Raw genomic sequence first — 16,992 nt, forward strand, 5'->3', positions numbered from 1 at the left:
TACTTCCTGGTGTCATTTTTCTATTGCTTATGTAGTAACATATCATTATTTAGGGTTGTTTTCATTGTCTGTAAATATAGACACTATAATGAATAAGAAGTTGATTCACAAGCCTGTAGCCTTTCTTTACATGCTGCCTTCACTCTCATTCAAAACCACCAGAAAAATAGACTACATATAAAGACACTAATAAAAATACAAAACAAAGAGATAAAACTAGTAAGCCAATGATGGAAATATAATAAAATCATGAAAGAATAATTTTAGGCAAGAAAAGAAGTAAAAAGCAACAGAAAATAGACAGGACAAAGAGAAAACAAATAACATGGTAAATTAAATCCAACCATCTCAATAATCCCATGAAATATAAACACTTCCCCTCTCAAGAAGAGATTGTCAGACTGTGTAACAGACAAACAAGCAAGACAAACCAAAAAAAGCATAATCTAACTTAGTGTTGCCTACGAGAAGCCCTCCTTAAACATAAAGATATAGACAGCTAAAAAGAATAAAAGGATGGAAAATATATGCCATGTAAACACTAATCAAGAAAGCTGGAATGGCTATATTCATATTTCAGAAAAGGAATATTACCTGAAATATAAAGGGCATTACCTAGTGATAAATGAACAAATTCATCAAGAGGGCATAACAATTCTAAATGTATATGCACCTAACAGATTCAATATATATTAAAAAAGCTGTTAGAGTGAAAAGATAACTAGAGAAATCCACAATTACAGTTGGGGCTTGTAACATGTCTTACAATGTTTGATAGAACAAATATGTAGAAAATCAAAAGAATATGAGAAACTAACAGTATAATAGTTGTAATTGGAATTCATTCAACACTTCACCCAACAAAAGTACACTACACATTCTTTGTAAGTACACATGGAACATTGATCAATATAGATCATATGCTGGATCCATAAACAAAATTTCAACAGATTTATAAGTATTGAAATCATAAGAACTATATTCTCTGACCACAACAAATTAAACTGGAAATCAAATAGAACATTACCTGGAAAATTCCCAAGTATTTGGAAAGCAAGCAACACATTTCTAAGTAGCCCATGAGTCAAAGACGGCTTCAAAAAAATTAGTATTTTGAACTGAGTGAAAATAGAAATACAACATATCAAAATATGTGGTTGCAGCTCGGGTAGCACTTAGAGGGAAATTTATCCCTTTAAATATTTACATTAACAAAAAAGAAAAGTTTCAAATCAATAATCTGAATTCTATCTTTTATTAAGGTAACTATTCCAGTTTATTACTAGTGATTTATTCTAATGTATTGCTACAAAAAATAAATTAAATCTAAATTTAGCAGAGAAATAAATAATAAAGAAAATTTAAAAATCAATGAAACAGAAAATATAGAAACAATGGAGAACATCAATGAACCAAAAACTCGTTTTTTGATGGGATCAATGAATTTGATAAACTTCTAGCCAGACTGATCAAGAAAAAAGATGGAAGACATAATTTGCCAATATCACTAATAAAGTTAAAGACATCACTAAGGACCGTATAGATATTAAAAAATAATAAGGGAATGTTGTGAACAGCTTTGTTAATAAATTTAACAACTTAGGTGAAATAGACAAATTGCTTAAAATGCACACACTACTCAAGAAGAAACAGGTAACCTGAACACTTTATATTCAAGAAATTGAATTTTTCACTTAAAAAACTTCTCATATAGAAATATCCAGCCCTGAATGGCTTAACTGAAAAATTCTATCACATACTTAAGAAAAAATTATACCAATTTTACACAAACTCTTCCAAGAAGGGAAGGGAACATTTCTCAACTTGTTCTTAGAACCTCTCACTACGCAGATACTAAAATCAGAAAAAGATGTTATAAGAAAACAATATTCTCTTAGGAATATTAATGCAAATATTCTTTAAAACTTAGCAAAAAATAATTCATCAATATACAAAAAAGATAATCTACATCATGACAAATATTTATTTCAGGAAGGCCAAACTGATTTAAATTTGAAAATCAATTAATGTAATTTATCCTATCAATAGACTGAAAAAAGAAAAACATACAATCATCTCAGTATACGCAGAAAAAGCATTTGACAAAATTCAATGCCCATTCATAACTTTAAAAAATTAAAATAAACTCTCAGTTAACTAAGCATGAAGGGACATTAAACTCCCTTAAACTAGTAAAAAGTGTCTACCAAAAAAACCTACAACCACCATCATTTTTCATGCTTTACCCCTAAGATCAAAACAAGGCAAAAATGCCTTCTCTCACTACATCTATTCAACATTGTACTGGTGGTAGTAGCTCATGCAAAAAAGCAGAAAGCAAAAATGCAATGCTTACAGATTGGAAAGGAAGAAGTAACATTTTCTTTATTTGCAGAACACATGATTGTCTATATAGAACATAACGAAAGAAAGTAATAAAACTAATCAGTTGGGCAAGTTTGTAATAACAAGCTCAATCTAAAAAATTAATTGTATATTCTATATTCTATTGAAATGAAACATTTTTAAATAGGCCATTAACAAAAGCATAAAAATATGAAATAATCAGAAATAAATTTAAGAAAAAATATGCAAGAGTCATGAGCTAAAAACGATGAAATACTGCTGAAAGAAATGAAGAGATGTAAGTAACTGGAGATATAGACCATAGATTGAAAGACTAATTATCATTAGATGTCAGTTCTCCTCTAATTGATCTATACATTTAATGCAATCTCATCCAAAATTTCATTAGACACTTTTGTGAAAACTGGCACACTTACTGTGAATTGTGTATAAAATGACAAAGGAACTAGCTAGCAGAGCCCATGACATTGACAAAGAAGAACAAAGTCAGAGGACATACACTACCCAATTTTAAAGCTTACTTCCAAAGTACGGTAATCAAAGCAGTGTAAAGATAGACATATAGATCAATAGAATACAATAGAGACCCCAGAAATAGACCTACACATAGATATGGTCAATTGATTTTTAACAAAGATGATAAGGCAATTCAGTGGGGAAAGATAATGTTTTCATGTAATACTATTTGAACATTGAATATCCAAATGCAAAAAAAAAAAAAAAAAAAAAAAAAACCAAAAGAACCTTGACTTTTACATCATACCGTAAGTAAAAAATTAACTCAAAATAAATCATACATCTAAATGTAAGAGCTAAAACCATCAAACTTCAAGGGAAAAAAAAAACATAAAAGTGTAGCAACTCTGAATTCATCAAAGATTAAATAGATTTAATAAATATGACCCCAAAAGCATGGAATTTAAAAGAAAAAATGGACAAATCTGACTTCATTGAAATTTAAACTTTTACTCTTCAAAAGTTGAAGAGGCAACTGCAGAGTGGAATAAAACATTTACAATGCATGTACCCGACAAAGTACTTATGTCCAGAATACATGAAGAATTCTTGCAATACTATAATCAGAAGACAAATAATCTGATTTTTTAAAAATTACATATATATGCAAAAGCTTATCCTCCACAAAATAAGGTATTAGTGAGGGCAAATAAGCCTGTGAAAATATGCTTATAATTCATTATTATGCAAACTAAGACCACAATGAGACACCATTACATACCTATTAGCGTGGTTAAAATAAAAAAGATTGACAATACCAATTATTGACAAGAATGTGGAACAACCTAAGCTCTCCTTCATTGGTAGTGAAAATACAGAATTTCTTTAAAAATTATATAGAACCTTACCATATACTCCCAAGTCCCATTTCTAGGTATTTATCCAAGAGATGTGAAAACATTGGTTTATGCTTTTACTCAAAAGTAGACTTATTCATAATAGCTCCAAATTGGAAAGAGTTCAAATTTCCATCAACAGCTGAATAACTGAACAAATTGTGGTATATATTCAGGAATAAAAAGGAATGAACTACTACTGATAAAAGCAATAAAACGAATCAATCTCAAGAACACTTTTGTGAAGTAAAGGTATCCAGATACAAAAAACTACACAATGTATAATTTAATTCATGTAAAATTCTAGAAAAACCAAAACTATAGCAAAAGAAAGCAGATCAATAGTTACCAAGAGCCAGGAGTCAGGAAGAGGAAAGTGACTTCCAGGGAACATAAAGGAACTTTTTAGGATGATGAAAATAGCATGAATACTATAGAGGTTGCACAGCTGTAAACAATTATTAAAACTCAACAAATTTTGCCCTTGACTTAGTGAATTTTAGTGGGTGTGAATTTTACTTCAATAATGTTTTTTTTAAGTGCAGAAAAAATGCCCACAGCCCTAGAGATGTAATGGTCAATGGAAAACCTCTGTTGTTGAAGTTTAACTGATAATAAAAATTGCCTTAACTGTAAGCATGTAGTCTTTTGCTGATTAATAAGTTACAAGGAATCAGACACATGGTATGGTAATGAAGCAGAGGGTTCAAGATACACATTATTCTAAAGAGTCAAGGTAACAACACCAAGTATCATTGAGGCTATAGGGTGACAAGAACTCATACTGCTGTGGGGCGCAAGTTGACAAGAACTCATACTGCTGTGGGGCGCAAGCTGCTTTGGGAAATTCTTTGGCATCATTAACCCTGTTTTGCACTAGTAATGCTAAATGTGTATATGCCCTACGACTCAGCAGTTTCATGTGTCCCTATGTATTTGATAAAAATAAGCTCTTATGTCCATCAAATAAAATATACAAGAATTTCACAAATGCTTTATTCAAAATACCCCCCAAACGGGAAACCCACGAAATGTCCAGAAACAAAGCATGGAGAAATAAATTGTGATATATTCACAAAATGGAATGCTATTTAGAAATTTAAAAATGAACTACTCCTACCCACAACAATACAGATAAATCTCATAGACCATGTGGAACAAAAAAAGCCAGACCCAAAATTCCATTCAAATTAAGTTAGAATAGGCAAAAGGAGTCTTAATTGGTAGAAGTCAGAATGGTGCTTCTTTAGTGGGAAGTATTATCTGGGAAGGTGCATGGGGGAGCCTTCTGGAGTGCTGAAAGTATTCAGTCTTGATCTGGGTGGTGGTAATATGGCTGTAATCACACATAAAGATCCACTGAGTTGCACACTTAAAATCAGTGCATCTTACTGTGTTTTAAATTATACCATAATTTAAAAGTTTTTAAAGTTTAAACAATGCTTTAAAAATTATCAAAAACATAAAATAATTATGATATATCACAGCCTCAGGTTACTAAATACTATTCTTGCTCTGTGGGTAAGAGCTTGGGAGGATGCTTTTAGAATATTCCCTGTATAAAAATCCTTCTGGAGGGTATTAGAAAATTCCCAGGATCAGATAAGATGAATCTTCAAGCCACAGGAGAAAAACATGAGCTCTCAGTTTATTTAAAATGTCAACACTTTCCTGACTCCTCCAGTGGTTATTCCTTTTTAGTTCCCTTTAAGAGTTGAGGGTGGACAAATCTGGCCTGATTGGTAGTCAGCAGATTATACTTTAAGCTCCCTCTGCTTCCGAGTAGTGGTGTGCCCTTGGAGGAGTCAGTTACCCAACTTGTGATTTCAGATTTCCAACCAATAACAAGGAGATCAGCTTGTCTATTAAATATTTGATATGAGCTGGATGCTGTTCTGTCCACTTTGCACACAGTATCTTGAGCCTCGTGTGCTGGGTCTTATTATTGAGGGGCAACATGAGTGTGTTCTCAGGAGTCAGATTCTGAGTTAAAATCCTGGCTCTGCCTCTTCCCAACTCTAAACTTGGGCCTTAGCCTCTTCATCTGTAAAATGGAAATTTAAAAAATTTCCCCCCAGGATTGCTGCTAGGATTAAACAGATATATATATCTGTTTTTTATATATAGATATGCGCATTGTGATTATATATACAAATAAAGCATTGTGATCATGCCTGGTGCATATTAAGGGCCATAAACATATTTGATAAATAAAAATGACAAAAATAACTTTAAAGATGAGAAAACTCCCAAGCTTACAGTAGCATGCCACCCTCCAGGTACAGACAATGATGGGGTGCATTGTATGCAGGAATTTTTTTATTAAGGAAAATAAGACTTTTTATTATCATAATGCTCTGACAATTCAAAACAATATAAAAGATAAAATACTTTTCAACTGGTCTTAGATCACACCCACTTCGGACATCCCTCCATCGAGGCTAAGTAACTTGCCCAAAGTCACAAGACTACAGATGCAGAACTGAGCTTCAAACCCACAGCCATCAAATTTCAAAGTCGATACTGAAATCCAGTACGATACTCCTCTAAGGGCCATTCTTGTTCTTAGAATACATCTCTTAGAATCCCTATCTGCTGTATACAGTATCCAGGTCTTCTCTTTGAAACATTGTTTATTCAAGAAATAAGTAACAGCACCTATCATGTATTGCGCTCTGTTCTAGCCACTGGGCATATAGCAGTAAGTCAGTCCTTTCTCTGTTAGAGTTTATATTCTAGTAGGGTGAGACAGAAAATAAATATGAAGTATATAATTTTCAGATGACAATAAGTCCAGCTGCCCTTTGAACAACATTGAAGTTAGAGGTGCTGATCCTCTGTGCAGTCAAAAACCCGAGTATAACTTCATAGTCAGCCCTCAGTATCAAGTTCTGAGTCAACCAACTGCAGATCCTGTAGTACCATAGTACAGATTTATTGACAAAATCCTACATATAAGTGGACCCAAGCTGTTCAAACCCTGTTGTTCAAGGGTCAACTGTTATTGAGCAAATAGACCAGGCTGATGAGCCAGAGCTGTGCTGCCCAGTAGAGTAACCATTAGCCACATGTGGCAACTGAATACTTAAAATGTGGTTAGTCCAAGTTGAAATGTAATGTAAGCATAAAACACACAGGGCTTTCAAAGACTTAGTACTAAACAAAGATTGTTAAATATCTCATGAATAATTTTATATATTTATTACACATTGGTAAGAAAAAGTCATTTCAATATATTTACTTTTATTTCTTTCAAGTTTCAAGTTTCCATGTGGTATTATTTTCTTTCTATATTAAAAAAAGAATTTTTGAAAATATTCTTTATAGTGCAGGTCTGCTGGTGATGAATTCTTTCAGATTTTGGTCATCTGAAAAAGTTTTTCTTTCTCTTCTATTTTTAAAGGTATTTTAGGATGTCCTTCCATCATCTTCTTGCAGACATTGCTTCTGATTAGAAGTCCACGGATCTTTATCTTTCACTCTGAAATGTGTGTTTCCTTTCTCTGGCTGCTTTTAAGATTTACTCTTTATCACAAATTTTCAAAAATTGTATCATATGTAAGGTTTTCTTTCCTTATCCTGGTTGGGGTTCTGTTGAGTATACTGAATACATGGATTGATAGTTTTCATCATATTTGCAAACAAATTTTTGCCAGTGTTTCATCAAATATTTTTCTTTCTTTTCTCTCTACTTTTTATAAAATTCTAATCATACCTATGTTGACATTTGATACTGTCCCCTGGCCACTAAGGCTCTGTTCATTTTGTCTTTTTCTCCTCTGTGCTTCAATTTGCATCGTTTCTGTTGCTCCACTTTCAACATCAGTGATTTTTGTTTCCTTCTTAGTGTCTAATCAGTGGTTAATCCCTTCTACTGAAACTTTCCATTTCAAATATTGTGTCATTTCTAGAAATTCCATTTTTTAAATCCTTCATTCCTCCCCTCATTCAGCTTATGTTTTCCTTTAAGTCCCTGAAGGCATTTATATTAGCTGTTTTAAGATCCCTGTCTGCTAATTCTACTACCTTTGCCATTTTTATTTTGTTTATAATAATTGATGCTTCTGCTTCAAGTGGGTTATATTTTTTTTCTTACTTCTTCACATGTCTAGTATTTTGTTTTTATTAGATCCTGGACACTGCATTTTATAATGTTGAGTGCTGGATTTTTTTTTTTTAACATTCTTTAAAAGGCATTGGACTTCACTCAGGCAGGCGCTTAAATTACTTGCTAATCAGCTTGAGCTTTTCAAAGTCTTCTTATAAGCTTTTTAGGGCAGGTTTCAAGTGTCCTTGGCTCTAGGGCTAGTTCATTCTCTCTCGTAAGGCAGGACCCTCCAGCATCCCCAGGGCTTCAAAACGAACTCTTTGCTATGGTTGACCGAAACTCAGGCACCTTCCAGCCCCATGTGTGTTCTAGGAACTCTTCAGTTTACAGTTCCTTGGTTGTTTTTTGCCCAGCCTCACGGAGTCTCACCTTTCCCACGTGTAGTTTGATACTCAAGACGATACTCGAGAGGGCTTTATGCAGATTTTGGAGCTCCTTCTCCAGGCAGCTCCCTCCTGCCTGGTGCTCTGACCCTTACATTCCAGACACCTCACTCTTCCAAAATCCCAACCTTTGTCTCCTCCTATTCTCTGCTTGAGATAACCCTCCCTTCACTGCAATCTGGGAAATGCTTCCAGACAGAAAGCCCTGATGAACATAAAGTTCACATGAACTCTTATGAATTACAGTTCTGCACGGCCTATGTCTAATGTCCAGAAACAGTTGCCTCACATATTCCATGCAATTTTCTCATTGTCTATTGTGAAAGGGTATGTCCCATCACAGTTACTCCATCACAGCCAGAAGCAGGAGGAAGCCTGTATAAACTTTGGCTATTTATAAAAACAAAAATATTTTATATTTTGGAAGTAAATGCATTCCACGGGTATCTCATCATAAGAAACATTGAATCCAGTACACTGATTTTCAAGCTTGGTTGCACATTGGAATAATCTGGAGTGTCACTCTTGAGAGTTTCTGATTTAGTGGTCTGGTATGTTATTTGGGCATCAGAAATTTTTGAAGCCCCCCTGGTGATTCTACTACACTGCCAAGCTTGAAAACCACTGCTTTGCTATACTAAGGTATTTAATGAATGGCATTACACTACAAAAGGTTGGATGCGGCATATTAGTGTGTGCATGGATGCCTGTGTACACACAGCTGAGTATACATCTACACATGGAGTATACCCTCCACCCAGCTCACTAGATAGTGGTTCTCAAACATTATTGCTGGAAAAACACTTCTCAAGATAAATGCCTAGCAAAGGACATTTCTCCAGCTCAGGACATGCCTAGCTAGCCCCAAGAAAAGGGTAGAGAATAATGTTCAAGTGGTGAAGGCCATCAGGAGCAGCTGCCTGCTAGTGGGTAAGGGCCTGTCTTTCATGGATTAATCATCTGATCACATGCTCAACAGTGTGAGTCGGAGTGGTCACACGGCTGTATCTTACCAGAGAAGGCACCTGTTCTGTGTGCCAGGGCTCAAAGCAGAATTCCTATCCCTGTCCTCCACCTTCCAGTTGCATAGTTTTTCAGACCAAAGCCACACGTTGGGAATTACTGATGCTTAAATCTGTCTCTACTGGATCAGGTGTTGAACTGAAAAACTTCACAGCCTAAACTGGATTTTCTTCTCTGGATACACTCCAAAAGAATGAAAATATGAAGAAAACGTACATTTATTGAAAGCCAAGGTATTTTGTATGTGTGATCTCAATAATAGTACCTTATTACATTATTATTATATCTTATGGGATAGGACAGAGTCATTTTAAAGAAGAAACCAAGGAAAGTTTAGAACCTTCTCTCTCATGAATTTATTCCATAAGCAGAAAGGGAAAAAATACTGATTAAAGTATATTTGGGGAAGGGGGTGGGAAGGGGTAAATTGGGAGTTTGAGATTTTCAGATATTAACTAATACATACAAAACAGATAAACAACAAGATTATACTGTATAGCACAGGGAACTATATTCAATACCTTATAATAACTTATGTTGAAAAAGAATAGGAAAATGAATCTATGCATTTTCATGTACAGCTGAAGCATTATGATATACACCAGAAATTGACACAGCATTGTAAACTGACTATACTTAATAAAAATGTATATACATACAGAAAATAAAGTATATCTGCTCTCAGGGAAGCAGGTGAACGTGTGTAAGGTCAGCCCAACATCTCTTTGCTCCTCCTGGAATCCCAGGTACTTGTGTGTGGAACTGCTAGGGCTCCACTGAGCACAGAATGAAAACTCTTTACAAGTAAGGACCATGTCAGGTCTAATGTCCTGTGATCCTACAGTTACGGCATCTTGCCCAGGTTAGGCAGTCAATTAATGTATATATATGGAATATAATTTTTTCTTTCTTCATCTCATAGTGTGACCCCTCCCAGCTAAAGATACTGGTTTCCTGATTTCCCCCCAGAAATACTCATACAGGCTAGGATTATGCAAGGGACATAGACATTGGACAGACCTGGCTTCAAATCCCAAACCCAACTATTTCTAGATGTGTAGATGTGGACATGGGACATAAAAATCTCTAAAATTCATTTATCCCACTTATAAAAGAAGAATAAAAACACAGTGCCCGGGTCAGTCAAGGTAACAGCAGGATACAGATGACACCATAAAACTGATAATTGATGAGAATTTAATATAAGGACAATTCACAAAGGCGTGGGCAGGGTGTAGAGGAATCCGCAGTGTGGAGCGATCACGACCCCAAGCCTGAGGGGCTGGGTGAGGCACATGGACCTTGAGAAGACCACACAACAGGAGCTGAATGGAGAGGTATACAGCTAACCCACAGTACCCAGAGATACAAGTATCCTGACCTCACACTCCTCCCTCCTCCACTTACCTGTCAATGCCTCCCATTGACCAAACCCAACTAAAGGAAGCTAAAGGACAAAGGAGAAAGGTAGGGAAGGATAGAGAGTAAGTCTTTTTGGGAGGAGTTGGGATACTTATAAATATCATAGCACCCACATAATGTGCCCTGAGGAGTAAAGGGGATAGTCACACTGTAGATGATGCATAATGCGTGGCAGCTCATTTCCTTCTCCCTTCTGGCACTTGCTCTCATTCTTTGCAGGCTTTGTCTCCTGTCATTTATCTCCTCTTCTGAATCTCCCCAAGCTCCAGTCTAAATATTCCCAGAGACCTGGCTCCAGCCCTGACCACCCAGCCTTTACTACCTCCATCTGTTCTTGACGCACTTGACTTTCTTGAAGAATTGTTACTACAGTTCTTCATACTCACTTATCTGGGGGTCAGTCAGGCTCTGGCTCAGACGCCCTTCCCCTGCTACCCTGAAAACATCCACAATCAAAGTAAACAGGAAAATAGAGTAAACAGCCTCCTTATTAAGACTTGCACTCTATGGACACAAGACCTTGACTACAGTTTTAACTTGTTCAGTCATCATCTATTTTTAGGCCAGAAAGACCAGCACCAGCAAACAGAAGAAGAAACCAGGAAAAGAAAAGGGAAAGAAAGGGTCCACAAATATGGCAGAAGTGATGACTGAGATCCAGACTAAGAGGAAAGAGAGAGACAGAAGAAATAAACTGAAGTCTTAAGGACCTTCATGAGCAAAAATAATGATGTCTCAATCTTTAAAAAAAAAAAGGTAGAATTATGTCCAATGTTGTCTGCTTAAGAATGCAGAAAATAATATATTGTCCTAGTACATGATTTCTCACCAAAAAAATGAAGAAAATCGAAATTGTATTAAGCCTTGCAGAAGCATTACCTCAATTATCTGGAAAAGTCACTCTTGTGGCATGCCTCAATCTGCTGAGGGGAGATAATTAAGGAGTTAATATACTGTCTTACATTTTTTTGCTTGGGGGAGGTAATTAGGTTTATTTACTTACTTATTCCTAATGAAGGTGCTGGGGATTGAACCCAGGACCTCGTGCATGCTAAGCACCCACTCTACCGCTGAGTTATACCTTCCTGCCTACATGGGTCATTGTTATTTCTTGTATTTGGCCTTGTTTCCTCTGCTCTTTGAGTGTAGAGTTCAAAGATATCATTTACTGAGCCCCCTCCACAGCTACTACGGAGGTGGATATATGATAGGTCTTCACAGCAGCAGAAGAAGAAACACATATGGAATCACACAAACTTGAGTTCAAATCCTAGGACTAAATATTATCAGTTAAGTCTGAATATGAAGAATTTTAAACCATCAGCTACAGTGAAAGTTTTCATCTTTCTTTGGTTTTCATTTATCCTAGCCTCTTTTTCTATCACTTATTAACAAGAATCGTTAAGGTCTAGTTCAAGGTCCTATAGAAACTTGCATATTAAAAAAAATAGAGGATTCATTAAAAAAAAACAGAAGGAAATACACTCAAGTGCTAACATTGATTATCACCAAGTGATGAGAATATAGATGATTTTTTTCTTTTCCTAAGAGCACTTTTTTCATAATGAGCACATATTATTTTTTTGCAGTGAAAGAATAATATCTGCTCATTTTAAGTCCTTTCAGTACTCATCCAAATGTGTGCCTTGAAGCATGCAGCAATGATGTAACTGAACAAGAAAAGAGTGTCTCAAGAAGTTCTTATCCATAAATATGTGATCATCTGTGACCCACGTCGAGATAAATGAAAAATGAAGGGGAAAAGATTATTCTGCAAAATGTAGTCATAAATGTCGTAGCCATGACTCTATTTCTGCAAGCAATAAAATCTGGGGGCGTTATTAGTCCTTGATTGTGAGGGCAGAGACTTCTTCCTAGGATACTTCAACACTGTAAAATATTACAAACTATTATACCCAGACCTGTGACCACAGAACAGAATGGCCCATAATAAGCAGCAGCTGTGAGCTACTCAGTGGAAATATCCGTACATCTACCTTAGTGTGGGTTTCCTTGTGGGTGTTCACTGAGCTGGGCAACATCAAGTTGGAAGAGCTCATGTTTGAAAGCTCCATGTATATATTTCATTTTCTTGGAATACAGGAAAGTTTTCACAATGCAATCATGTGGACCAAGTTCAAAGTGTAGCCCCACAACACACACACACACACACAAACACACACATATCATTGATTTAATACTCAACATCATTTGATGCCCAATCTTGTCAAAGGCTAGCTAAAATTCACCTACTCACTATTCCTTCACCAACTCCAAATATTTGTTTAGCTGCTACCTTCCAACTTAAGCCATTTTTCCAGAAAACAACAACAACAACAACAACAACAAAAAACAGAGTGCTTGGATTTAAACCTAATTATCAAATGTTCTGGACACTACAGTGGCCTAAATAAAATAAACTCAAAAAATGGGCAGTCACAGGTGACTGGGAACATACTTCAATTACCTTTCTGCAAATCAGTGTTGACTCATTGGAAATTTAGTGTCATCTCATCATTACATTATGAGACATAAAGAGGTTTCACAATCACTTGTCTTTTTTTCTGTTTGATACTCAGTTTATTACTTTCCCTCTGACTTTGTTGGGTTCTTCCTGAAAGAGTATATTTTCTTAGCAACTGTCTTGGACAAAGCACGGTCATCTGTCGTGGTAAAGAGAATTAAGGCTAATACTTTTATCTCTGCTTCAGCCTCCTAAGGGAATGTGAAGCATGTGTGATTCCTCTTTTAGAAGGCTTGCTTTGCTTGTTGTTGCTACCGTCCACTCCCATCATCCCCTAGTAATGACAATTATACAAAAAGATTTCTAAACCTGCTTCACATAATTTTCTGATGTAACACCCATAGGGTTATTACTAGTTATATTTTATGATATAGAGAAATTATAGACAACTAAACCGGATCTATATTTTTCTTTCATTCTACAAACCTGTGAAATGCTGGTGAGTTAAAACCCCAGAGGGTGAGGCTGACCAATGAAAGACAGGAAATGAGAAGGAACTTTGTCTAAATGCATTCCACAAACATGTAGTGAGCACCTAATATATTCCAGGCACTGAACCTGCTTATGATATTACGTGAACCTTTGACATAGGTCACACAGTGTTGTCTCTTTTTATGGTGAAAGGAAGTTTTTTTCTCCTTTATCCTAGAAGCTACTTAAAACCTGGAGTTAATGAGAATAAAATAAAAGAGCTCACTTACATACACAAGGTTTTCAAACATAGCCATTTCTTTTAATGATAGCAAGTCTTAGAAATATTACGGGAAGCTACACGACTTGTTTAAAGTAAACAAGATCTCACCTTCCCATAATAATATCAGGTGAAGAAGAAATCTTAGCGATCAAGTGTTTTACAAAGGCCAGAGACATTTCTAAAATCTATGAACCAACACAGGGATACAAATTTCTAATTCTTTTGTTTCCAATGACAGCATTCAAAAGTAAACTCAAACTACTATCACCATAATTTCATAATACAAAGAATATTTTAACACAGTTAAGAAGGAAATTATCTCAGAATTCTAAAATTCTACTATAAACTTAACATTATGAAAAACTCATTAAATATTTTTTCTCATTTCACTCCCACTCTAACTGCCGACACTAGCCCTTTTAGTAAAGCCTTAATGTGTGAGTTTTGTCATAGACTGTTTCCTAATGAACCCATGCTTAGACAGTGTTATTCTTTTATCCTCATGTTAGAGATTAAGACAAATGAGACTTAAACAAGCTTGTCTAAGATCACATAGCCAGTAAACTGAATAATTGGTATTTGCCTAACATGTCAGATCATATGCCATTTCTTGATGCTCTAATTAATGATTTCTGATAATATAGGGTCATTTAACTTAAAATAATAACTTATAAATATTTATTGATTTGTCTATAAACTGTGAATTTTGAGAATATATCAGACATAGGTGGTATATTTCTGTATTAAAACAAAACCAAATGACATAGAAAATACGAAGAGACAGACTATCAGTAATAAAAATGAACCAGTAATTTTTAAAACAAACCCCCGACAAACAAAAATCCAGGACCAGACAGCTTCACAAGTGAATTCTACCAAACATTTAAAGAGGAGTTAATACCTGTCCTCCTCAAAATATTCCAAAAATTGCAGAGAAAGGAATGATTTGAGTTCTGCTACATGTAATATGACTTAAAAAAAAAAATGATTCTTTAACAATCAGAGGATCTATTTTTTTCGCCTAACAAGAAGTCCTGATGCAGGAAGTCCAGGCCTTATTTGGCAGCTAAATGACACTACCAGCAACCCAGGTTTCTTGTGTGTTTCTATAGAGACTTCCTTGCCATGTGGTTTTCATTTTCAAAAAAAAAAAAATTTTTTTTGTGGTTGCAAAATGAATGCTCCTTTTCCAGCATCAAGTTCACAATCTAAGTAGAATGGAGGAGAAAGGTGAAGGCAAAGAGCACATTTTAGCTGAGTGCATCTCCTTTTTAAAGAGCTTTCCCAGAACCCCTTCCTAAGGACTTCCAATGACGTCTTCTAATTACATGTGGCAGAACTCAATCCCTAACTGATTAGTGATGCAGACTTGCCTTTTTAAGTAAGTAAGTAAACAAATAAATTAATTAATTAATTAATTAAAAAGGTGTTTGTATATTAAGGAAGTATAAGGGTATCAAGTAAAAACACTGGATGCTCACATATAAACTCTGGGAATTGCCAAGAGATGTTAGTAGGATGCCTTCCAAGGTGGAAACAGGGAGGGAAGGAGGGAAAAAAGGAAACTATGCACTTGAGTAGAGAAAAAGGTTAAGAGGTGGACCAGATGGTAGATATTAAAAGTTGAAAGCACGGAATTCCAGCCATCAATGCCTAGACTGAATTAACATGGGTCTCTGAGTCCACGGACCGATGGAGGCTTTGCAACCAAGCATAGACTCAACCGACAGTATTCTTCAACTGCATATAATACTCCCAACATCTTCTCACACTGATAAAAAGTTTATGTGTGAGTCACACATAAACTTCTGGTTTGGCACTTAGTGTGAAATGCAATGATTAGGACTGAAGTTACCAAGGAACATATTAGAAAATGGGTGGGATCAAAAACTTGCAGGACTTAGGGTTCCCTCCAGCCTCCTTTAGTAATTCATGCTTTAGTTTATTCTTCACTTATTTATTCAAAAACAAATTGATGCTGGGTGCCCAGTACGTTTGGGGCATTGCTAGCAAAAGGTGGAGATCGCTAAATACTGTCAAAGTATGATTTTCAAAAAGTTAAAAACATGATCCGCATGATCAATTTATTTAGCTAATTTAATACAGAATGATCAATTTATCTAATTTAAGAGGGAATCAGCAGAATCATAAAAATATTATCAAAAAGCATTTGAGTAACTGAAAATTTATAGAAATTAAAGAAGGAAGACTCGAGCAAAATTGCTAGGTTAGGTAGAAAACGAATAAACTCCTCTGCAGTTAAATTTTCTCCTAGACTGGAATCTGCATCTCTATTAAACAAAAATCTACCAGTTAAACTGTAACATGAAAGAGTTAGGGCTGTGTTCTATAAGAAATATAACGTTAAATACAGGCATTTTCTCCTTGATTATTAGGTAGTTGTTGGGTAGGTCTATTGGTGTTCCAGGACGACACTGAAGAGATACTCCCCTTTGCCTTGTTTCTAAGTATCAGATAATTTTGAGAACAAGAAGCAGATTCTATGGTCTGGAGTATTACAGCTATACTTCCCCAGCTTATAGAAAGGTAAAAAAAAAAAAAAAAAAGGACTAGAGAAAATTAAGTCCTCAGAATAAATCACATACCTGGAATTTACATACGGCACATTATTTAATTCTCACCCAACTAAGCAAAGTGGTTAAAACTAAGCAAATCTTAAAAATGGAAAAATTGAGGTGAAAAGCACTGAGATCACACAAGAGCCACTACTCTCAAATCCATACATGTCTGTTTGAACCTTTAAGCTCTTTCCACTAGAACACACGGCCACACACGAAATTCAGATTTGCTGAGCCGTTCACTCAATGGTAAATTGGACAGCATTCTCTGATCACCTCCTACATACTCAGCATCCTGGGGCCTGGCCCTGCAGTAGTGTTAAATGAAACAGGTTCTGTCTTCGTTTAGCCTCTGCCTCAAGCAACTCACCCTCTAAGGGGCCCCAGGCCTTCTTTTTACCCAGTTGTCACCATGACCATTTCCTTCTGACATACACGAACAGAGCAAAAAGCAAAAACAGAACAGAAACTAATTTGAAGTGGTTCCTTTCTCTTTTTAGAAGCATGTCCCTCCTTCTGCCACCTCAGCCCACAGATGCC

At 35.6% G+C, this 16,992-nt stretch overlaps 1 protein-coding gene across 4 annotated transcripts in view; it reads right to left on the reverse strand.

Annotated features, from left to right (window-relative positions):
* The window catches only part of LOC116659869, a 422,086-nt gene that overhangs the window by 365,556 nt on the left and 39,538 nt on the right, over positions 1 to 16,992 (reverse strand). The window lies entirely within an intron of this gene.

Source organism: Camelus ferus, chromosome 25 (assembly GCF_009834535.1).
Source record: "Camelus ferus isolate YT-003-E chromosome 25, BCGSAC_Cfer_1.0, whole genome shotgun sequence".
Classification (NCBI taxonomy): Eukaryota; Metazoa; Chordata; class Mammalia; order Artiodactyla; family Camelidae; genus Camelus; species Camelus ferus.